Source organism: Loxodonta africana, chromosome X (genome assembly GCF_030014295.1).
Source record: "Loxodonta africana isolate mLoxAfr1 chromosome X, mLoxAfr1.hap2, whole genome shotgun sequence".
NCBI classification, from domain to species: domain Eukaryota; kingdom Metazoa; phylum Chordata; class Mammalia; order Proboscidea; family Elephantidae; genus Loxodonta; species Loxodonta africana.
In genome coordinates, this window is record NC_087369.1 from 168462269 (window position 1) to 168487129 (window position 24861).

Here is a 24861-nt window from a genome sequence, read left to right on the forward strand (position 1 = left end):
GCGTGGAAGATATTTCTTTTGCTTTGTGCTGTCACATCCCTTCCCTGAAGGATGACAATTAAATTATCTAGTAGTTCAATCTGATGGTGTCAAGCAAAGGAGTACCAGAAAATCACAATGGTGAATAGTTCAGAAATATTATCCTTCAGTTTGGAAAGCAAAAAATAGAAAATTCTAGAGAAGCAAAGAGCACACTGATTGTGCTTGCCTCTCCTAAGTCAATAACTGCTTGGTCCTATGGGCCTCTGGAGGAAAATGAAGTTTTTGGGGTATTAGAGGAAAAGAGAACTAATATAGAGTTTTCTTCTGCTGATGCTTGGCAAGATCCTGAAGACAAGTCTATGAGATTTTGGATGTAGATTAAATGCAAAGAGATTTGTGGGAGAATGGGTACCAAAGAGCTCTATGAAACCCCAGGAGAAGATAAAAGTCCCTTGCCACCCCCGCATTCATATGCTTCATTTACCTGGTGTACATCACGCCCCAAAGGAGGTGAACAGTGGCCTGATACCTCCTGCGTGGGGCCAAGAGAAGCTACACATTTCTGTGAGAACCTGGAGGCTCTCTCCAGATGCCTCATCAGGTAACTAACTGTCCACCTGCTTCTACCCTGCTGCCCACACAGAAGGGGGTGAGGAACATCGCCTTCTACTCCTGGAGGCACTGCCAAATTTTGGAGAAGCTAACCAACACATATGAGCCCCAAAGAGCCAACAAAGAATAAATAACACATGTAAGGGATAACAGAGGTCAGTTTAATCTGTATCGACCAGAAAATAACCAAAACAACTGTCTGAAAAATCACAAAAGAGGGCTTACCTTACCAGATACTGGGACATAATAGAAAATCATTGCAATTAAATTCATTCATTTGTTTATTTAACCAATATTTACTGAACTTCTGATATGAGTTAAACCTTGTTCTAGGGTGCTGGAGATAAAGCAGTAAACAAAACAGACAAATCAAGGACTTCCCTATGAAGCTGCCATTCTAGTGACAAAAGAAAAAGAAATTAAATATGAAGGAAATACAGAGGAGAGGGTTATCAGTGCAATGGAGAAAAAAAAGAAGGGGATGGGCAATGCGGGGGCCAAAGGTTACAATTTGAAGTAGGTTGCTCAGAGAAGGTGATATTCGAGCAGAGATAGGGTGAAGGAGTTAGCCCAGCTGAGAGGTGGGGGAAGAGCATTTCAGGGAAACCTTCTTAAACAAGATTATAAACTCAGAAGCTATAAAAGGAAAAAGGACATTTTTGATTTATATATGTCTTTAAATGTTATAGAAAAGATCCTAAAGTAGACAAATGATAGACTTGGAAAACAAAAATGTTGCCACACAGAGTTCACAAAGAGAGGTTTATATCTATAATGTAGAGAGTTACAAATTAGAAAGAAGATTAAGAAACCAGCAGAAAAGTGGACATAGAAAAGGAAAAAGCATTTTACAAAAGAAGAAATCTAAATCTCCAAAAATGAAGTAAATGATGTTCAACCTCCTTATTGGTCAGGGGAATTCAAAGAAAGTAATAATGAAATACCACGTACTCCTATCAGACTAGAGCCATGGTGGGAAGTGGTTAAGTGTTTGGCTGTTAACCAGAAGGTAGGCAATTTGAATTCACCAGCCGCTCCTTGGAAACCCTATGGGGCAGTTCTGCTCTGTCCTATAGGGTCGCTATGAGTCAGGATCGACTCAGGGGTAATGGGTTTGGTTTTTGTTTTTTTAATCAGATTGATAAAAATTTAAAAATACCAGTAATGCCTATTGATTATGGGGCTGCAGAGATGAGACTATGCTCAGATATTGTTGGTAAAATGTGGACTATTATAGGCTTATGGGAAAAAATTTTTTATGTATTATAATTAGAAAAAACTATGTATGCTTTCCCTCACACGTCTGTCAGTTTGTTGTACTGTGGGGGCTTGTGTGTTGCTGTGGTGCTGGAAGCTATGCCACCAGTATTCAAATACCAGCACGGTCACCCATGGCAGACAGGTTTTAGCTAAGCTTCCAGACTAAGACAGACTAGGAAGAAGGACCTGGCAGTCTACTTCTGAAAAGATTTATCCAGTGAAAACCTTATGAATAGCAGCGGAACATTGTCTGATATAGTGCCGGAAGATGAGGCCCTCAGGTTAGAAGGCACTCAAAAGATGACTGGGAAAGAGCTGTCTCCTCAAAGTAGAGTCGACCTTAATGATGTGGATGGAGTCAAGCCTTTGGGACCTCTATTTGCTGATGTGGCATGACTCAAAATGAGAAGAAACAGCTGCAAACATCCATTAATAATTGGAACCTGGCATGTACAAAGAATGAATCTAGGAAAATTAGAAATCATTAAAAATGAAATGGAATGCATAAACATCAATATCCTAGGCATTAGTGAGCTGAAATGGACAGGTATTGGTCCTTTGGAACTGGACATTTATATGGTCTATTATGCCGGGAATGACAACTTGAAGAGAAATGGTGTTACATTCATCATCAAAAAGAACGTTTCAAGATCTATCCTGAAGTACACAGCTGTCAGTGATAGGATAATATCTATGCCAGAAACCCTGGTAGCGTAGTGGTTAAGAGTTATGCTGCTAACCAAAAGGTCAGCGGTTTGAATCCACCAGATGCTCCTTGGAAACCACATGGGGCAGTTCTACTCTGTCCTATAGGGTCACTATGAGTTGGAATTGACTCGATGGCAATGGACTTGGTTTTTTGGTTTTATGAGGAAGACCAGTTAACACTATTATTCAAATTTACGTACCAACCACTAAGGCCATAGATGAAGAATTGAAGATTTTTACCAACTTCTATAGTCTGAAATTGATTGAAAATGCAATCAGGATGCATTGATAATTACTGGAGATTGGAATGTGAAAGTTGGAAATAAAGAAGAAGGATCAGTAGCTGGAAAATATGGCCTTGGTGATAGAAACGATGCCAGAGATCACATTAAATTTTGCAAGACCAATGACTTCTTTATTGCAATACCTTTTTTTCACCAACATTAATGGTTACTATACACATGGACCCCGCCTGATGGAATACACGGGGATCAAATTAACTACATCTGTGGGAAGAAACAATGGAAAAGCTCAATATCATCAGTTATAACAACGCCAGGGACAGACTGCGAAACAGACCATCCGTTGCTCATATGCAAGTTCAAGTTGAAAATGAAGAAAATTAGAACAAGCCAACAAGAGCCAAAGTACGACCTTGAGTATATCCCACCTGAATTTAGAGACCGTCTCAGGAATAGATTTGATGCATTGAACACTAATGACCGAATACCAGATGAGTTGTGGAATGACATCAAGGACATCATACTTGAAGAAAGCAAGAGGTCATTAAAAAGACAGAATAGAAAGAACGGACCTAAATGGGCTCAAGCATAATAACAATTGTGAGGATGGTGCAGGACCAGGCAGTGTTTCATTTTGTTGTGCTTAGGGTCACTGTAAGTCGGAACTGGCTCAAGGGCACCTAACAACAACATATGTCTTTGACTCATCATTTCCACTTCTGGAGTTTCTGCCCCACAGACAGAAGTCCCAGTTTATAAGAATGTATATATGTTTGTGTTTAGGAAACAATGCAAATCCCCAGCAATAAGAAAATGGTTAAATTACGGGTCATCCACAATGCAGACTACTGTGCAACCATTAAAAAAAGAATGGATTAGAGCTGTATTGGGTAAAAATATTCCCACGGTATATTTTGGAGTTAAAAAATTAAGGTATATATGAACAATTTTTATAAGATGGTGATAAAATCTACCTGTGTATATGAACACTCATAGGTTTGTTTGTTATTATGTGGACATGGACAAAAAATATGGAATGGTATGTGCTGGGTTTTCAATGTGGTGGTAGAAATGGGATAAGGGAAGAGGAGAGCTAAGCAAAATAGTAAAAGATAAAATGACTCCAAAAAGAGAAACATAAATAAGGAAGCTGACAAAGAATGTCAAAGAAGAGTTAATAAAGGAAGGAAGCTGATTTCAAATGAGTGATGTATTTTTCAATCTTTATTTCCTAGTGCTGCTGTAACAGAAATACCACAAGCGGGCGGCGTTAAAGAATAGAAATTTATTTTCTCACAGTTTAGGAGGCTAAAAGTCCAAATCGGGGTCTCAGCTGTGTTGATTCCTTCCTTGTTGGTAGCCCTGTGTGTTCCTTGGTTCCTTGGCTTGTAGAGGATCCTCACATGGTGTCTGTCTTACCCTGCGTGTGCGTTTGTGTCCATTTTTTGTAACTCAGAAGTGATTACGTTTAGGATACACTCTACACTGATATAGCCTCATTGACACAACAACAGAAGACCCTTATTTCCAAACAGGATTACATCCATAGGCACAAGGGGCAGGAGTTCAACATGTATTCTGGGGTTACGCAGTTCAGTCCATAGCATTGACTCTAGATTTCACAGTATACCATTGGTAGAGGTATCCAAGGCATATGTTGTGTTATATACGTTAACGACCAATGGTTTTTCTTTGAAGAACCAAAATACGCTCTTTCTTTAGGATGAGACAAATCCTTGTAATGGGCACAGGTGGCAGGACTCTCCCTCTCTCCACTCAGTGGTCATATTTTTCACTGAAGGTTGTTGAAGATCTTCTAATAAATTTCTTAACAGGGAAGGAGAATTGTCAAACTTGGAAACATTTGTGAATGGCCCCACCTAATAGCATATTTATACACTATTTGGCATTGTTGATGACAGATGCCATGCTTGAGCATTTCAGTCTCTGACATGAGTCATATTTTTACTCTCTTGAATTCCATAGAAAAATTACACAATTGCAGAGGCTCCAGCCTGGTTATTTTGCTTTCAAAGACATTAGAATGTGTTTTCCTTTGCATATTTCTAATCCGCCTATATTTTTCCATCCCTTATTAGTCTGCTGTAGCTGTCTTTAGATTTCTTTCTCTTAGCTTGCAATGTAATCAATGAAACCTCTGTTTGCTAATTTAATAATTGCTTTACTAAGTCACAACTCTACCTTACTCCAAGAAACACGTGTGTGTGCACCAGCTTGTGTACGTCCATACACTATTTTAAGCTTCCTCTGACTTAAGATTTTCCCTTCTCTAAAATTTGGTGTGCTTCTGAAATTTATACAATGTCTAGTTTGTTTCATTTGTTGATCTGATGACAATAGACCTTTGGGATGTTCGTGCGGCATCTTTTCCCCAGTTCACAATATTGGTGTTGTGGTATTTTTGTCTTTTATACTTTTCTTGCATTATTTTTAATCATTTTTATTAAGGTATAATTTACAGAAAATAAAATGTACTCATTATAAGTATGTAAGTATACAAGTCAGTGAATTTTTGAAAAACCATTTTATTGTGTTTTAGTTGAAAGTTTACACAGCCAATTAGGTTCTTCTTTAACAATTTTATGCAAATTGTTCCATGCCGTTGGTTATAATTTTCACAATGTGTCAGCATTCTTATTATTTCCATTCTGTTTGTTTTGTTTCCATTGCAGTTTGGTGAATTGTGACAAATTTATAGACTTGTGTACCCATCACCACACTAGATATAGAACATTTCCATCATCCCCCCAATTTTTTGATGCTCCTTGCAGTCAATCCGCTTTCTAGGTAACCTCTGATCACCTTTCTGTCATTATATGTTACAGTGCTTCAGAGTTTCATATAAATGGAATAATATAGTGGGTGCTATTTTTTTTCTGGATCATTTCATTCATCCAAATACTTTTGAGACTCAGCCATGTTGTAGGTATCAATGGTTCATTTCTTCTTATTTCTGTTTTTTATTTTGTATGGGTGTACCACAATTTATTTATTTACCTGTTGGTGGACATTTGGTTTGTTTCCATTTTTTGGCTATTCTGAACAAAACTGCAATGAACATTCACGAACTAGTCTTCGTTCGGGCATATACTTTCATTTGTATTGGATAAATACCTGGGAGTGAAATTGTTGGACTGTATGTTTAACTGTGTAAGAAACTAACAAACTGTTTTCCATTCCCACAGTATGTAAGAGCTCCAGTCGCTCTACATTCTTGCCAACATTTCAAGTTGTCAGTCTCTTATAAGTTTTAGCCATTCTAGTGAGTGTGCAGAAGTATCTCACTGTGGGTTTAATTTATATTTCCCTGATCACTAGTAATGTTGAGCACGTTTTCATGGGCTTATTGGTTATTTGTACATCTTCCTTATTGGAGTACCCATTCAAATATTTTGCCCCTTTCGATTGAGCTGTCTTCCTATTATTGAATTGTAGAGGTTTTTCTTAATGAATTCTGGATACCCATTCTTTATCAGATACATGTATTGTGAATGCTTTGTCCCTGTGTGTTGTTTGCCTTTTAATTTTCTTGAAGTGTCTTTCCAACAGAGGATTTCTTAGTATTGATGAAGTCAAATTTGTCTTTTTTCGGTTTGTTTGTGATTATTGTGTTGTGTCTAAGGAATCTTTGCCTACTTCAAGGTCAAGAGGATTTCCTCTTATGGAATCTTCAAGAAATTTTAGTTTATGCTTTTACTTCTAGGCCTGTCATCTGTGTCAGTCAATCGTCGTGTATATTGTGAAGTCAGGGTTAAGGTTACTACTTTCTAAACGGATGTGAAGCTGTTTCACTACCATTTGTTAGATGCACTATTTCCCTCATCGAGTTACCTTAGCATCTGTGCTGCAGTGAATTATAGGCAGTCCCCAGGTTATGAACGTCTGACTTTTCATGTGCTTTTTGGTCATTTGTATATGTTTCTTATCAAAGTACTCATTCAAATATTTTATGTAGTTATGAACCAAACCCTGTAAAGCCTATTATATTCAAAATTCAAGGTACATACAATGGTTCGTAATAACAAATGGGTGTTACTTTGCAACATACATCAAAACATTATTATTATTACTAAATTATTATGTTAAAGATGTTTTAGTGTATCTGGAAGCATTTCTTTAATACTTTTTATGTACAGAAAGGCACATTATGTACTGTACACTAAGACAAACATTTGACTAATTGACGTTAGATATGAACCATACTTAATTGCCCCAACTCATGTACAAATTTGACAGGTTTAGGAACGGGACTTGTTCATATATCAGACACTGCCTGTATTTAATATGGCCCTTCTGGGTGGGACTATAAAAATAAGGTATTTGTAGCCTACCAAGCGGATTGGACAGCCTGTTAATAATGCAAATAAGATGCATGGAACCCCTGTGGGGGTGAGACCATCAAAATAAGGTATATGGAAACCTAATGAGGGGATTGGTTAGTTTTGCCATCCCACTAAGCTTAAAAGAGAGCAAATCTCAGATTAGAGAGGAGGACCTCACTACCACCAAGAAAGAAGAGCCAGGTGTGGAGTGCATCCATTGGACCTGGGGTCCCTGCACTGAGAACCTCCTAGACCCAGGAGACAGAGAGCTGTAATACCAGAGGTGGTATGAGATGGTGAGAAGTGGCGGCAGAGAAACGGTGGCAGCAAAACCAGAAGACTGGTGCGAGATGGCGCTGCGGGCTTCCCAGCCCACAGAGTAATGGAGTTACAGTGAGTGTGCCAACCCACAGAGCAAGAGAACTGAGTGCCTCTGGGCAGAGGCTTGCTGGTAGAGCGGGATGCCTCTGGGCATTTGGCTGAGCTAGGTTCACAGACCCGCTGAGAGACAGCTGAGCACCTTTGGACCAAGGCTTACTGGTGGAGTAGGGTGCCTCTGGGCACTTATTGGAAGAGCTAAAGGCTTTATAACACTCACCTGAGTAGGGCAAGGGCCAAGGGCCAGAGAGAGGCCTGCCTGCTGGCAAGGCTGAGAGAAACTGTCCTGATCGAACAACTGTATCCTGGGTCATTCCTGATCCTGAGTCATAACCATTAGTTACTTCTCTAATAAACCCCTAATCTTGAGTATTGTCTGTGAGTTATGTGTGGCCATTGCAACAAATTATCGACTCCAACAGAGAAGTAGAGAGAGCCATGGGCAGGATGGCTGATATCAGAATTGGTAAAAAAGTTGGAGGGTGGAGGCATGTTTGACCTTCACCTCATAAGAATCAGCCTTGGCCTGATTGATGCTGATGATTTTCTCCCCCAGTTCTCATGATGTTAGAGGACCTCTGATGCCACCAGGCCATTTTTACAGCATCTTTTTCAAAAACAATTGGCCATAGATGTGTGGGTGTATTTCTGGGATCTCTAGTCTGTTTCAGTGATCTATGAGTCTCTCTTTTCACCAATATCATACTATCCTGATTACTGTAGCTTTATATTAAGTTTTGAAACAATGCAGTGTCAGTTCCCCAATTTTGTTCTTTTTCAAAATTATTTTGTCTATTTTCTGGCCCTTTGTGCTTCAATGTAAATTTTAGAACCAGCTTATCAATTTCTCCAAAAAAAGAGAGAGAGGAGAAAGAATTTCCTGGCATTTTGATTGGGAAAGTATTGAATTGATAGACCAATCTGGGGTAAATTTGCACCTAGGTCTTTCTAAATTTCTCTCATCAATGTTTTGTAGTTTTCAGGGTACAAGTATATTATATATGTTTTATTAAATTTAGTTCAAAATATTTCTTGTTTTTTTTTTTGGCTATTGTAAATGTTACTATACAAATTTCATTTACCAGTTGTCCACTGTTCATATACAGAAACACAATTTATTTTTTATCTCGATCTTGTATCCTGCAACTGTGCTGTATTCCCTTATTAGTTCTGGCAGGTATTTTTTTTTTGTAGATTTTGAGAATTTTCTACAAAATTATAACATCATCTGTGAATAAAGTCAGTTTTACTTCTTTCTTTCCAATGTACATGTCTTGTATTTCTTCTTTCCTTCTTTCACTGGCTATGACCTTTAGTACAGTGTTGAAAAATTAGTGGCGGGCTTTTTCTTTATATATATGTATATATACATTTTTTATTGTGCTTTAAGTGTAAGTTTACAAATCAAGTCAGTGTCTCATATAAAAGTTTATATACACCTTGCTATGTACTCCTCCTACTTGCTCTCCACCTACTAAGACAGCACACTCGTCCTCTCCACCCTCGTGTCCATTCAGCCAGCTTCTGTCCCCCTGTGCCTTCTCATCTCCCCTCCAGACAGGAGCTGCCCACATAGTCTCATGTGCCTACTTGAGCCAAGAAGTTCACTCCTTACCAGTATCATTTTCTATCTTATGGTCCAGTCCAATTCCTGTCTGAAGAGTTGGCTTTGGGAATGCTTCCTGTTTTGGGCTAACAGAAGGTTTGAGGACCATGACCTCTGGGGTTCTTCTGGTCTCAGTCAGACCATTCATTAAGTCTGGTCTTTTTATGCTCTCCTGCTCCCTCAGGGGTTCTCTCTTGTGTTGCCTGTCAGGGCAGTCATCAGCTATAGCTGGGCACCATCTAGTTCTTCTGGTCTCAGGCTGATGTAGTCTCTGATTTATGTGGCCCTTTCTGTCTCTTGGGCTCATAATTACCTTGTGTCTTTGGTGTTCTTCATTCTTCTTTGCTCCAGGTGGGTTGAGACCAATTGATGCATCTTAGATGACCACTTGCTAAGTGGCGGGCTTTTTTTTTTTTTAGTGGTGTTGGCTAATATGACCCTATAGAATCATACTTGGATTTATCTCAGCTATGGAGCCCCTCCTACTATGGATAAGCTCCTGATTACTAAACTGGTACTCAACCTCATTAATAATCAGAAAAAATAAAATAACATTGACTTTGCTTTACATCTACCAAGTTCTCAAAATATAGAGAGCCAGATAATATCAAATGCTGGTGAGGATATGGGAAAAGAAAACCCTTATAATGTGCTGGACAGAATGTAATTGGGTGTTGTCATTCTGGAGAGAAATCTGACTCTAGTTAGTGAAATTAATACATGTGGGTACCTATTATCTTTGCATATTCTGGGCATTTGTCCCAGAGGAACTCTCACACAAGTCCAAGAAATGATACATACAAGGATATTAATTACAAACTTTCGGATGGTAGCAGGGAGTTGGAGTCCATCACTGGGGAAATGAGTAATACAGAGTAGTGGATACACTCCAGAAATATTCTGCAGAAATTAGAAGCAATGAGCTAGGTTTACATATGGCAGTATGTATAGTTCTTTGAAATTTAGCATCAAGCGAAAAAAAAATGAGATCTATACTTTAATGTCATTTATGTAAATTAAAACCATATATACACACAAGCCATGGTATTTTCAATTGTATCATATGCATGTGAAAGCTGGACAATGGATAAGGAAGACCAAAGAAGAATTGACAACTTTGAATTGTGGCATTGGCGAAAAATATTGAATAAACCACATACTGCCAAAAGAACGAATGAATCTGCCTTAGAAGAAGTACAACCAGAATGCTCCTTAGAAGCCAGAATGGCAAGAGTGCGTCTTACATACATTGGACACGTTGTCAGGAGGGATCAGTCCCTGGAGAAGGACATCATGCTTGGCAAAATACAGGGTCACCAGAAAAGAGGAAGACCCTTAACGAGGTGGATTGACACAGTGGCTGCAACAATGAGCTCAAGCATAACAACAATTGTAAGGATGGTGCAGGACGGGGCAGTGTTTCTTTCTGTTGTGCATAGGGTCGCTATGAGTCGGAACTGACTCGACGGCACCTAACAACAACAACAACAACATACAGACACATAATTCTGGTATTTATTTTATAAGGACACACATGTATGTAAGAGAGAAAAGGAATGGGGATTAGGAATTAGAAGAAAAATAAAAGAAAAAATAAAATAAGACAGTGGCTTCAAACTTACCAGGGTGATGAAAATGCTCAGTAGACTGAGGAATGTGATTAAACTTAAGTTTCTACTCCTGAGTTTAAAAAAATACAACGAAAAAATTAAATCATTATAATATCAAATGGAGAGTAAGATACACATCCATATACGAAGTGTGAATGATTTTGTTTTTTGTTTTTTAGTAATAGAGTGTTTTTGGTGTAAGTTTACACAATAAATTAAGTTCCCATATGACAATTTCTATACAAATTGTTGCAACAGTAGTTAAATTTTTCACAACATGTCAACATTCTCTATAATTGTGTTCTGGTTGTTCTATTTGCAGTACTCTCATTTTCCTGCCCCCTTATCTTCTCATCTTTGCTTTAGAGCCAATTTTATTTTTTAAAAAAGTTTCATACATATGCATAGAAAAAGTATGATTAAGCAAAAGCACAAATATATTTACCGTGGTTGTTACAACAGGAGTATGGCTAATAAAAGGAAGAGTGATTTTTAATTTTTGTTTTGCCATTGCTCCATTCTTGGTTTTCCAAATTCTTAATAATAACAATATATTACTTTTTTGTTGTGGTAAATATGTATGTACAAAATCATTTATCTTTCTAACATTATTTACACTGTACAATTCAGTGACGTTATGTTTATCATGTTGTTCAGTCATCACCATTTTCTGTTTCCAAATTCGCCCATCACCCTTAATAGAAGTTCAGTGTCCCTTAAGTAGTGAGTTCCACTTTTCCTCTCCCCATCCACCTGTGGTAAGCATTGGTAAACTTTGGTATCTATACACTTGCCTATCCTACATATAAGAACATATTGTTGTTGCTCTTAGATGCCATCTTTTCAGTTCTGACTCCCAGCGACCCTATGTACAACAGAACAAAACACTGCCCGGTCCTGTGCCACTCTTATGATAGTTGTTATGGTTGAGCCTACTGTTGTAGCCACTGTGTCAGTCATTCTCTTTGAGGGTCTTCCTCTTTTTTGCTGACCCCCTACTTAACCAAGCATGATGTCCTTCTCCAGGGACTGATCCCTCCTGATGACATGTCCAAAGTATGTAAGACACAGTCTCGCCATCCTTGCTTCTAAGGAGCATTCTGGTTGTACTTCTTCCAAGACAGATTTATCCGTTCTTCTGGCAGTCCATGGTATATTCAATATTCTTCGCCAACACCTCAATTCAAAGGCATCAATTCTTCTTTGGTCTTACTTACTTATTGTCCAGTTTTTGCATGCATTTGATGCGATTGAAAATACCATGGCTTGGGTCAGGCATACCTTAGTCTTCAAGGTGACATCTCTTTAAAGAGGTCTTTTGCAGCCGATTTGCCAAATGCAATGCATCTGTTGATTTCTTGACTGCTGCTTCCACGGGTGTTGATTGTGGATCCAAGTAAAATGAAATCCTTGACAACCTCAATCTTTTCTCTGTTTATCATGATGTTGCTTATTGGTCCAATTGTGAGGATTTTTGTTTTCTTTATGTTGATGTGTAATCCATACTGAAGGCTGTGGTGTTTGATCTTCGTCAGTAAGCACTTCAAGTTTTCTTCACTTTTAGCAAGCAAGGTTGTGTCATCTGCATAATGCAGGTTACTAATGAGTCTTCCTCTAATCCTGATGCCTCGTTCTTCTTCATATAGTCCAGCTTCTTGGCCTGGTCAGAACAAGGCCAGGGGCCAACTGCAGAACAGACCACCACCTGCTCATATGTAAGTTCAAGTTTAAATTGATGAAAATTGGAACAAGTCCACTAGAGCCAAAGTACAGCCTTGAGTATATTCCACCTGAATTTAGAGACCATCAGAAGGATAGATCTGAAGCGTTGAACAGTAATGACTGAAGCCCAGGTGAGCTGTGGAATGACATCAAGGACATCATACATAAAGAAAGCAAGAGGTCACTGAAAAGACAGGAAAGAAAGAAAAGACCAAGATGGATGTCAGAGGAGACTCTGAAACTTGTTCTTGAACATCAAGCAGCTAAAATAAAATGAAATGATGAAGTAAAAGAACTGAACAGAAGATTTCCAAGGGTGGCTCGAGAAGACAAAGTAAAGTATTATAATGACATGTTCAAAGATCTGGAGTTTGAAAACCAAAAGGGAAGAACACGCTCGGCGTTTCTCAAGCTAAAAGAACTGCAGAAGAAATTCAAGGTCAGGGTTGCAATATTGAGGGATTCTACAGGGAATATATTAAATGATGCAGGAAGCATCAAAAGAAGATTGAAGGAATACATGGAATCAATGTACCAAAAAGAATTGATCGACATTCAACTATTTCAGGAGGTAGAATATGATCAGGTACTGACGGTATTGAAGGAAGAGTTCCAAGCTTCACTGAAGGTATTGGCAAAAAACAAGCCTCCAGGAATTGATGGAATACCAGTTGAGATGTTTCATCAAAGAAATGCAGCACTGGAAGTACTCACTTGTCTATGGCAAGGAATTTGGAAGACAGCTACCTGGCCAACTGACTGGAAGAGATCCGTATTTATGCCCATTCCAAAGAAAGGTAATTCAACAGAATGCAAAAATAATCACACAACATCACTGATATCACAAGCAAGTAAAATTCTGCTGAAGAAAATTCAAAAGCGGCTGCAGCAGTACGTCTATAGGGAACGGCCAGAAATTCAAGCCGTATTCAGAGGAGAATGTGGAACCAGGGATATTATTGCTGATGTCAGATCCTGGCTGAAAACAGAGAATACCAGAAGGATGTTTACCTGTGTTTTATTGACTATGCAAAGGCATTCAACTGTGTGGATCATAACAAATTATGGATAACATTGCAAAGAATGGGAATTCCAGAATACTTAATTGTGCTCATGAAGAACCTGTACATAGATCAAGAGGCTACTGCATGGTTTAAAGTCAGGAAAGCTTTGTGTCAGGATTTTATCCTTTCACTATATCCATTCAGTCTGTATGCTGAGCAAGAACATATTAGTTTTTGATATGGTGAATATATTTTACATGTAGTAAAAATTTTGGGGGGGCCAAAGGGTGGAATGTCAGGCATTGAATTGTGTCCCTCAAAGTGTGTGTCAACTTGGCTAGTCCATGCTTCTCAGTATTTTGTGATTGTCCATCATTTTGTCAAATAATATGATTTTCCTATGTGTTGTAAATCCTATCTCTATGGTGGGCATGATGTTGATGAGATGGAATTATTGGCAGTTATGTTGATGAGGCAGAACTACAAGATTAGGTTGTGTCTTAAGCTAATCTGTCTTGAGATATAAAAGAAAGAAACAAGCAGAGAGACATCATGCCACAAGGAATGCAGCCCCAGGAGCAGAGTGCATCCTTTGGACCTGGGTTTCCTGCGTGAAGAAGCTGCTAGATCAAGGGAAAACTGATGACAGGGACCTTCCTCCAGTGCCAACAGAGAGAAAAAACCTCCTGGAGGTGGTGCCCTGAATTTGGACTTCCAGACTGTGAGAAAATAAATTTCTTTTTGTGGTATTTCTGTTATAGCAGCACTAGATGATTAAGATATTTTTATAATAAAAGGATAACTATTGTTTCAGTAAAACCATATAAATAAGAATATTATCTCTATCGAACTTGCTGCAAATTGGCATGATTACCATTATTCCATTTTAGTGATCAACTCCTATTTCAGGTCTCAGAGTAACAATAATCCACAGAAAAATGGGTTGAGGGAATACCTCTCTCCCAGATGGTCAAGCCTGATCACCTTTGCATTGATAAATACCAGTTTTTTTGCTCCCTGAGGAAAACATTGCTCAAACTTGGGTCTTTTATGCTTGTTGTTAGTTTCCATCATGTCAGCTCCTACTTACGTACAACAAAATTAAATGTTGTCTGTTCTTGTGCCGTCTTCATGATTATTGCTGTTTGAGTCCATCGTTGAGATTATTGTGTCAATCCATCTCAGTGAGGGTTTTGTTCATTTTTTTTGACCCTTTACCAAACATCATGTCCTTTTCTAGTCATTAATCTTCCTTGATGAATGTCCAGAGTCTCAACATCTTCACTTTTTTTTGCATCTTATTTTGTTTTTCTATTGTACTTTTATTGTACTTTAGATGAAAGTTAATAGAACAAACTAGTTTCTTATTAAACAATACACATATTGTTTTATGACATTGGTTAACAACCCCACAACGTGTCAACACTCTCCCTTCTTGACTTTGGGTTCCCTATTACCAGTTTTCCTGCCCCTCCTGCCTTCTAGTCCTTGCCGCTGGGCTGGTGTGCCTCTTTAGTCTCATTTTGTTTTATGGTCCTATCTAATCTTTTTTTAATCTTTAGCTTAAGGGTGAGCCTTAGAAGTGAATTCATTATTGAGCTAAAAGGGTGTCCGGGGGCCATACCCTCGGAGTTTCTCCAGTCTCTGTCAGGCAAGTAAGCCTGGTCTTTTTTTTTTTGCGAGTTAGAATTTTGTTCTACTTTTTCCTCCAGCTCTGTCTAGGACCCTCTATTGTGATCCCTGTAAGAGCAGTCAGTGGTGGTAGCCGGGCACCATCTAGTTGTACTGGACTCAGTCTAGCAGAGGCTGTGGTAGATGTGGTCCATTAGTCTGTTGGACTAATTTTTCCCTTGTATCTTTAGTTTTCTTCATTCTCCCTTGCTCCTGAAGGGGTGAGACCAGTTCTCCATCTTCACCTCTAAGGAGGATTCTGGTTGTATCTCTTCTAAGACTAATTTTTTCATTTTTCTGGCAGCCCATGGTGTATGCAATATTCTTTATCAGTAAATACCACAGTTTGAATGCATCAATTTTTCTTCTGACTTCCTTTTAATTATCCAACTTACACATTCACATGAGGTGATTGAAAAGACCATGGCTTGGGTCAGTTGCACCTTAGTCATCAAAGTGACGTCTTTATTTTTTAACAGTTTAGAGAGGTCTGTTCATTAGATTTTCCCAATGCAGTTCAAATCATTTGATTTCTTGAGTGCTGTTTGCATGGACGTTGATTGTTGAGCCACCAGAAGTCCGTTGCCACTGAGTCAATTTCGACTGATAGCAACCCTATAGGACAGAGTAGAACTGCCCCATAGGGTTTCTAAGGCTGTAAATCTTTATGGAAGCAGACTGCCACATCTTTTTTCCTGGGAGGTGCTAGTGGGTTTGAACTGCTGACCTCTCAGTTAGCGGTTGAGCGCTTAACCACTGCTTTACAACTTTAATTTCTTCTCCATTTATCATAATGTTGTTTATTGGTCCAGTTGTAAGAATATTTGTTTCTCCACAAAAAAAGACGTAATCCATACTGAAGGCCATTGACATTCATCAGTAAGTCCTTCAAGTTTTCTTCATTTTTAGCAAGCAAGTTTGTGTCATCTGCATATTGCAGGTTGTTAATGAGTCTTCCTCCAATCCTGATGTCCCGTTCTTCTTCATATAGTCCAGCTTCTCAGATTATTTGCTCAGCATACAGATTTAATAGGTATGGTGAAAGGATACAACCCTGATGCACACTTTTCCTGATTTTAAACTACGCAGTATCCCCTTGTTCTGTCCTTTCAATTTATGCCCAGATTCTGTAAGAGGCCAGTTAAGTATTCTGAAATTCCCATTCTTCACAATTTTATTCATAATTTGTTGTGGTCCACATGGCTGAATGCCTTTGTGTAGTTGATAAAACTCGATAAACATCTTTCTGGTGTTCTCTGCTTCCAGCCAGGATTCATTTAACGTCAGCAGTGGTATTCCTCATTCCACATCCTCTGAATATGGCTTGAACTTCTTGCAGTTACCTGTCAATGTGTGGCTACAACCGTTTTTGAATTATATTCAGCAATGTTTTTCTAGCATGTGATATGAATGATATTGTTCAATAATTTCCCCATTGCATTTGATCACCTTTCTTTGGAATGGGAACAAATATAGATTTCTTCTAGTCAGTTGGCCAGGCAGTTATCTTCCCAGTTTCTTGACATAGATGAGCAAGTGCTTTCAGCATTGCATCCATTTGTTGAAACATCTCAATTGGTATTCTGTCAATTCCTAGAGCCTTATTTTTCACCAATGCCTTCAGTGCAGCTTGGACTTCTGTCATCGTTACCATAGGTTCTTGATCATAATGCTGCTTCCCGAAATGGTTGAATGATGGACATTTCTTTTTGGTATAGTGACTATGTTTATTCCTTATATCTTCTTTGGATGCTTCCTGCATTATTCAATTTTATATCCATAGGGTCCTTTGGTAATGCAACTCGAGGCTTCAATGGATGTCAAAAGAGATGCTGAAATTTGCTTTTAACTAAAGTGAACAGAAGAAACAATGAAGTAAAAGAGCTGAATAGAAGATTTCAAAGAGTAGCTTGAGAAGACAAGGTAAAATATTGGAGTTAGAAAACCAAAAGGGGGGAACGCAATTGGCATTTCTCAAGCTGAACGAAGTGAACAGGAAACTTAAGCCTTGAGTTTATATTTTAAAAAAATTTTTTTTTTTTTTTGTACTTAGACGGTGATAATTAGTCTGATGGGCATTGGCTTTTTTTTTTTTTGGACCAAGACTATCATGGTAATATTTAGAACAAATACAAGTTAAAAGAATATGTTTTTAAAGCTAAAGTGGAACTAAGTTAATACAGTCTTAAACCATTAAGAAATAATTAGAGATATAAAAGCACCAAGAGCAAAAGCTGAAAACCAACTAAGGGACTGTGGTAAGTAAAAAAAAAAAAAAAAAGACAAAATAATTCTAGTGTTACATTGAACCAGGAGCAGCTTTCAAACTTGGAGAATAATAAGATCTTAGGGTACTAGAAACCATTGTGAAACACTAAAAGGCACTCTGAAATGGGCATGATAAGAAAATATGGTTTTAATTCAATAAAGGAAGTAACTGAGGGAAGGACTGAATAAGAACAGCTAGACATTTCAGGGTCAGAACATATCTTCCCTTTCTATTTGTAGCTCTGATGAATTTCCTGTGTTTACTGAGTGGGTGAGATTTTATATGTTTCTATAAGATCCTACAGAGTGTATTAGGAATAATTAAATTAACAAGTCTCACCATTAAAAATTTTTTTGTGCTTTAGGTGAAAGTTTACAGTGCAAATTAGTTTCTCATTCAAAAATTTATACACAAATTATTTTGTGACATTGGCTGCAATCCCCGCAATGTGTTAGCACTCTCCCCCTTTCTACTCAGGTTTCCCCATGTCCATTTGTCCAGGTTTCCTGTCCCTTCTTGCCTTCTTGTCCTTGTTTTTGGGCAGGGGTTGCCCATTTGATCTCATATACTTGATTGAACTAAGAAGCATGTTCTTCATGTCTGTTGTTTTATAAAAAAAAAAAGGCCTGACTAATCTTTGGCTGAAAGGTGGACTTGGGGAATGGCTTCAGTTCTGAATTAGCAGGGTGTCTGATGGCCGTAGTCTTGGAGGTTCCTCCAGTCCCTGTCAGACCAGGAAGTCTGGTCCTTTTTTGTGAATTTCAATTTTTTTCTACATTTTTCTCCAACTCTGAGGAAGCTTCTATTGTGATCCCTGTCAGAGCAGTTGATGGTGGTAGCTGGGCACCATATAGTTCTTCTGGGCTCAGGCTTGTGGAGGGTATGATTCATGTGGTCCATTAGTCCCTTGGACTAATGCAGTAGCCCCACCTTATCTGCAGTTTTGCTTTCCACACTTTCAGTTATCCATGGTCAACTGTGGCCCGAAAATGTTAAATGAGTAACGTGATGAAATCTCCTGCTGCCCAGCTCTGTCCCACCTGGGGACCACATTCATATAACTTTTATTACAGTATATTGTTATAATTGTTCTATTTTATTATTAGTCATTGTTGTTCTTTTACTGTAGCTAATTCATAAATTAAGCTTTACTGTAGGTATTTATATATAGGGTAGAACAGTATATATAGGGGTCAGTGCTATCTGTGGTTTCAGGGATCCATGGTGGGTCTTGGAATGTATCCCCCGTATTTAAGCGGGGACGATTGTATTTTCCTTGTGTCTTTGGTTTTTTTAATTATTCTTTGCTCTGGAACCAATAGATGGATCCTAGATGGCTGCTTGCAAGCTTTTAAAACTCCAGATGCTACTCACCAAAGTAGGATGTAGAATATTTTCTTTATGAACTGTTATGCGAATTGACCTAGATATCCCCTGAGACTATGGTTGTCAGCCCTCATCCCCAGTAACTTGGACCCTCAAGCTGTTCGGATGTGTCTGGGAAGCTTCTGTGTCTTTGCCTTGGTTAAGTTGTGCTGACTTCCCCTATATTGTGTCTTGTCTTTCCCTTTACCAAAGTTACCACTTGTCTCCTATCTAATTAGTGACTTCCCCTCCCCACCTACCTGCTCTCTTATAACTATCAAAGATTTTTTTTTTCCGTGTGTAAACCTTTTCTGGAGTTTTTATAATAGTGGTCTCACAGTATTTTCCTTTTGTTACTGACTTATTTCGCTTAGCATAATGCCCTCCAGATTCATCCATGTTGTGAGATGTTTTGCAGATTCATCGTTGTTATTTATCATTGTGTAGTATTCCATTGTGTGTATGTACCATAATTTGTTTATCCATTCATATGTAAGTCTCACCATTTTTAAAGCTCAAGTTTTAAAAATTAAATGACTCTATAAATGCCTTCATGTTTTATTGCCTTCGAATCCAGTGTATTTTTTTTTTTTTACCTCTGTAAGCATCTAACATGAATTTCATGTTCCTCAGTTCTAAATAAAACATTGCCTATGCAGTTGAAAACCCCCCTCTTGGGCATCTGTATTGGGACCATTGGAATATGTATTAAAGATGAATACACTTAAACCCGCCCCCACTGAATCTGGATCTGGAGTCTATGTGGTTAGCTAGTGTCCCTGGTTGACGTCCACTGTGCCAGGGATATGTAGATCCTATACTTACACCCTTAAGAAAGAGGAGTTTTGCTCTGAAGCCTTCAAATCCAAAGGCAATGATTGGTTCTGAGTGGTGGTGGGTGGAGATACCATGTCTAGTTTAAAGGCTTAAGGAATTTGGAGTTGGTCTATTCATAGGATACCATGATGAGGGAGATGTCGAAAGAGTAAGATCATTTTTCTCTTCTTTTCTGTCTTCTTTTATTCATGAGACTGGAACACAGCTAGGTCCACCTCTCCCACATTCTAGAGGCCCTGGAATTTCTTTTTCTACCTTTTCTTTCTATTCTCCCATATCGGGAGATTTGATTTGACCTGTTCTAGACTTTGGGGGCAAAATGCTTTCTTGCTCTCTTTGGCTCCTTTTTTTTCCCCCTGTCACTGACATGTATGTCTTAGACCAGCCTTTTCTCTTCAACTAAGGCAAGATTTAAGATTCAGGTGTGGGCTTAGGGCAACAGGAAAAAGCAGTCTGATGACAAGCTTTGTGTTGTGGCTAGGGAAAAGGAGAACTCCAAGAGGTGCTGCCTAGCTTATCAGAACTTACTGAGATTGTAGCTGTCTATTCAAGCATTTCCCCCTTTTAACTTGCTAAGAAAATCTTGATTATATTCAGGTAGGCAATGCTCACTGACATGATTCAGTGTTTGGTGATTTCATCACCAGCTCCAGGGGTAGATCTTGATTTCTCTAAGCCAGTGTTTCGTAATGAGGATGCTATTAACATTTGGTGGGAAAATTCTTCATTGTATGGGACTCTCCTAAATATGGTCAGTAGTGCTTCCCCTTCATTATGACTACCAAAAAAGGCTTCTGCATTTTTCCAAACTCCCCATAGAGTAGTGGTTCACCACCACTGTAAAGTACTCATGGTAATTCCATTCTCCTTGCCACTCATTAGTTTAGGAATGGACTGTTGACCCCTTTTGTGGCCAGTAAATACATGAGAAAGAATCTGTTGCAGGAGGCAGAGCATTTCATACTCTCTTTTTTCAACTCTTAAGTAACGCCAGACATGATAGTCCCCTATTTTACTCCTGGGCTTTGTTATATCTCTATGGGACACTGAGAACTGCTGCAGCCATTTTGCCACCAGTCTGAGGATGATTCCGGCACATGGAAGAGGGAAGAGCCAAGAGAATCGGAGCAATAGAGCTTTAGATTTGATGCTTGCAGTTTGCCCAATAGCTGGTATTCTTGTTAGATGAGAAAATTCATGTCCTTGTTGTTTGGGCAAATCTGAATCCAAGTCTTTTGTTCCTTACATCTATAAACAACCCAAATAATACAATTGATAGGTACCTTGGGGCTTAGGGATAAAGCTGTAGTTATTAAGTGTCCTTTGCTTAGCAAGGAGCTCTGGTGGCACAGTGGTTAAGAGGTATGTCTGCTAACCGAAAAGTCAGCAGTTTGAATCCAACAGTTGCTCCTTGGAAAACCCGTGGGGCAGTTCTACTCTGTTCTATAGGGTCGACATGAGTTAGAATCGACTCTACGGCAACAGGTTTTTTTGCTTAGCAATGTCTCCGTTATGGATATAATTCAGATACTTTATGGGGAGATATGACAAAGACATCAAGCAGGATTTGGGCTTTTGTAGGTCCACTGAACAAATAAGATTATAGTATCATATGACTAAAAACCTATCGCCATGGAGTTGATTCTGACTCACAGGGTTTCCAAGGAGCGGCTGGTGGAACTGCTGACCTTTTGGTTAGCAGCCTGAGCTCTTAACCACTTCACCACAAGGGCTCCAAATCTTTATGAAAGCAGACAGCCACATCTTTCTCCTGTGGAGTGGCTGGTGGGTTTGAACCACCAACCTTTTAGTTAGTAGCCAAGCACTTAACCACTGTGCCACTAGGGCTGCATCATATGACTATGACCCTTTAATGCTCCCCATTTAACTATTCGATGTACTGTTCACTGTGTATCAGGTTTGAATTTTTCTGGATAATTTACATTGCTATGCTTGGACACACCAGCTCTGCCCTTACAGTGTGAGGTCTGTGCCATCAAACACAAGAGGTTTCGTTTGCCTCGCTGGCCTACAATGATGTATCAATCATTTGTGGTATGTTTCATCCCCCTTTAATTCATTCAACAAATATTCATTCTGCATTGACTATGTGATAGGTACTATGCCAGATGTATTTATTTAATTCATGCGACATGTGCTTTCTGAGTACCTACTTTCTGTTCAGCATGTGGTTAGGTATTCATTCATTTATTCCACAGATTTGTGTGGAGCAGCTTCTGCATGCCAGGCAGTGTTCACAATGCAATTGATCATATAGGCAAAAAGCTGTGCCCTAATGGACTTTGTGTTCTATTTAGGGAAATGGAAAGTAATCTAGTAAACAAACAACTTATGATAATTATGAAGGAAACAGTGTAGTGGCAAAAACCAGGAGGGTATGTTGAGAATGATATGAAGAAGATAGCCCTGTGAGAGCCAGGGAAAAAGCATTCCACTAGAGGGAACAGAATGTGCAGGGGCCCTGAAGCAGGAGTGAAACTGAAATGAAGCACAGTAGGCATGGGTGAGAGTGGAAGCTGATTAAAGGGGAAGTGTAGGCAGTCGTTCCTTAGAGGGTAGATGTTTGTGGATATTTTTTTTCCAAGGCTATAACCAGTAGCCTTCTAGTCAACACTGACTCCTGGTTGACTCCACATGTATCAGAGTAGAACTATGCTCCATGGAATTTCTTTTTTAAAAAATTTTTTATTATGCTTTAAGTGAAAGTTCACAAATCAAGTCAGTCTCTCACACGTTGGGCAAATCTGCTGCAAAGGACCTCTTCAAAGTGTTGAAGAGCAAAGATGTCACCTTGAAGGCTAAGGTGCTCCTGACCCAAGCCGTGGTGTTTTCAATGGCATCATATGCATGTGAAAGGTGGACAATGAATAAGGAATACCAAAGGAGAATTGACACCTTTGAATTGTGGTGTTGGCGAAGAATATTGACTATACCATGGACTGCCAAAAGAAGGAACAAATCCATCTTGGAAGAAGTGTGGCCAGAATGCTCCTTAGAGGCAAGGATGGCGAGATTGTGGGGGATCAGTCCCTGGAGAAGGACATCATGCTTGGCAGAGTACAGGGTCAGCGGAAAAGAGGAAGACCCTCAACGAGGCGGATTGACACAGCGGCTGCAACAATGAGCTCAAGGATAACAATGATTGTGAGGATGGCTCAGGACCGGGCAGTGTTTCGTTCTATTGTGCATAGGGTTGCTATGAGTCGGAACCAACTCAACGGCACCTAACAACAACAACATACTTCCAGTTGCTCTCCCCCTGATGAGACAGCACACTCCTTGCCTCCACTCTCTCTTTTTGTGTCCATTCTGCCAGCTTCTGACCCCCTCTACCCTCTCATCTCCCCTCCAGATAGGAGATGCCAGCATAGTCTCGAGTCTACTCGAACCAAGAAGCTCACTCCTCACCAGTATCATTTTCTCTCATAGAGCAATTCAATCCCTGTCTGAAGAGTTGGCTTTGGGAATGGTTCCTGTCTTGGGCTAACAGAAGGTCTGCAAGCCGTGACCACCAGGGTCCTTCTAGTGTCAATCAGACCATTAAGTCTGGGCTTTTTATGAGAATCTGGGGTCTGCATCCCACTGCTCTCCTGCTCCCTCAGGGGTTCTCTGTTGTGTTCCCTGTTAGGGCAGCCATCAATTGTAGCCAAGCATCATCTAGTTCTTCTGGTCTCAGGCTGATGTAGTCTCTGGTTTATGTGGTCCTTTCTGTCTCTTGGGCTCATAATTACCTTGTGTCCTTGGTGTTCTTCGTTTTCCTTTGCTCCAGGTGGGTTGAGACCAATTGATGCATCTTAGATGGCCACGTGCTAGCGTTTAAGACCTCAGACGCCACTCTCCAAAGTGGGATGAAAAATGTATTCTTAATAGATTTTATTATGCCAATTGACTTAGATGTCCCCTGTAACCATGGTCCCCAGACCCCCGCCCCTGCTACGCTGGCCTTCGAAGCATTCAGTTTATTCTTTGCTTTTGGTTTAGTCCAGCTGTGCTGACCTCGCCTGTATTGTGTGTTGTCTTTCTCGTCACTTAAAGTAGTTCTTATCTACTATCTAAATAGTGAATATACCGCTTCTATCCTGCCTCCCTTCCCCCTCTCATAACCATCAAAGAATATTTTCTTCTCTGTTTAAACTGTTTCTCCAGTTCTAATAATAGTGGTCTTATACAATATTTGTCCTTTTGCAACTAATTTCACTCAGCATAATGCCTTCCAAATTCCTCCATATTATGAAATGTTTCACAGATTCATCACTGTTCTTTAATGAAGCATAGTATTCCATTGTGAGAATATACCATAACTTATTTATCCATTCATCCATTGATGGTCACCTTGGTTGCTTCCATCTTTTTGCTATTGTAAACAGTGCTGCAATGAACATGGGTGTGCTTATATCTGTTTGTGTAAAAGCTCTTATTTCTCTAGGATATATTCCAAGGAGTGGGATTGCTGGATCGTATGGTAGTTCTATTTCTGACTTTTTAAGGAAGTTCCAAATTGATTTCCAAAGTGGTTGTACCATTTTACATTCCCACCAGCAGTGTATAAGTGTTCCAGTTTCTCCACAGCCTCTCCAACATTTATTATTTTGTGTTTTTTGGATTAATGCCAGCCTTGTTGGAGTGAGATGAAATCTCATTGTAGTTTTGATCTGCATTTCTCTAATGGCTAATGATCATGAACATTTCCTCATATAACTGTTAGCTACCTGAATGTCTTCTTTAGTGAAGTGTCTATTCATATCCTTTGCCCATTTTTTAATTGGGTTATTTGTCTTTTTGAAGTTGAGTTTTCACAGTGGCATGTAGATTTTAGAAATCAGGCACTGATCGGAAATGTCATAATTAAAAACTTTTCCCAGTCTGTAGGTAGTCTTTTTACTCTTTTGGAGAAGTCTTTGGATGAGCATAAGTGTTTGCTTTTTAGGAGCTCCCAGTTATCTAGTTTTTCTTCTGCATTGTTAGTAATATTTTGTATACTGTTTATGCCCTGTATTATGGCTCCTAACGTTGTCCCTATTTTTTCTTCCATTATCTTTATCGTTTCAGATTTTATATTTAGGTCTTTAATGAATTTTGAGTTAGTGTTTGTGCATGGTGTGAGGTATGGGCCTTGTTTCATTTTTTTGAAGATGGATATCCAGTTATGCCAGCACCACTTGTTAAAACGACTGTCTTTCCCCCATTTACTTCTTTGGGGCCTTCGTCAAATATCAAGTACTCATATGTGG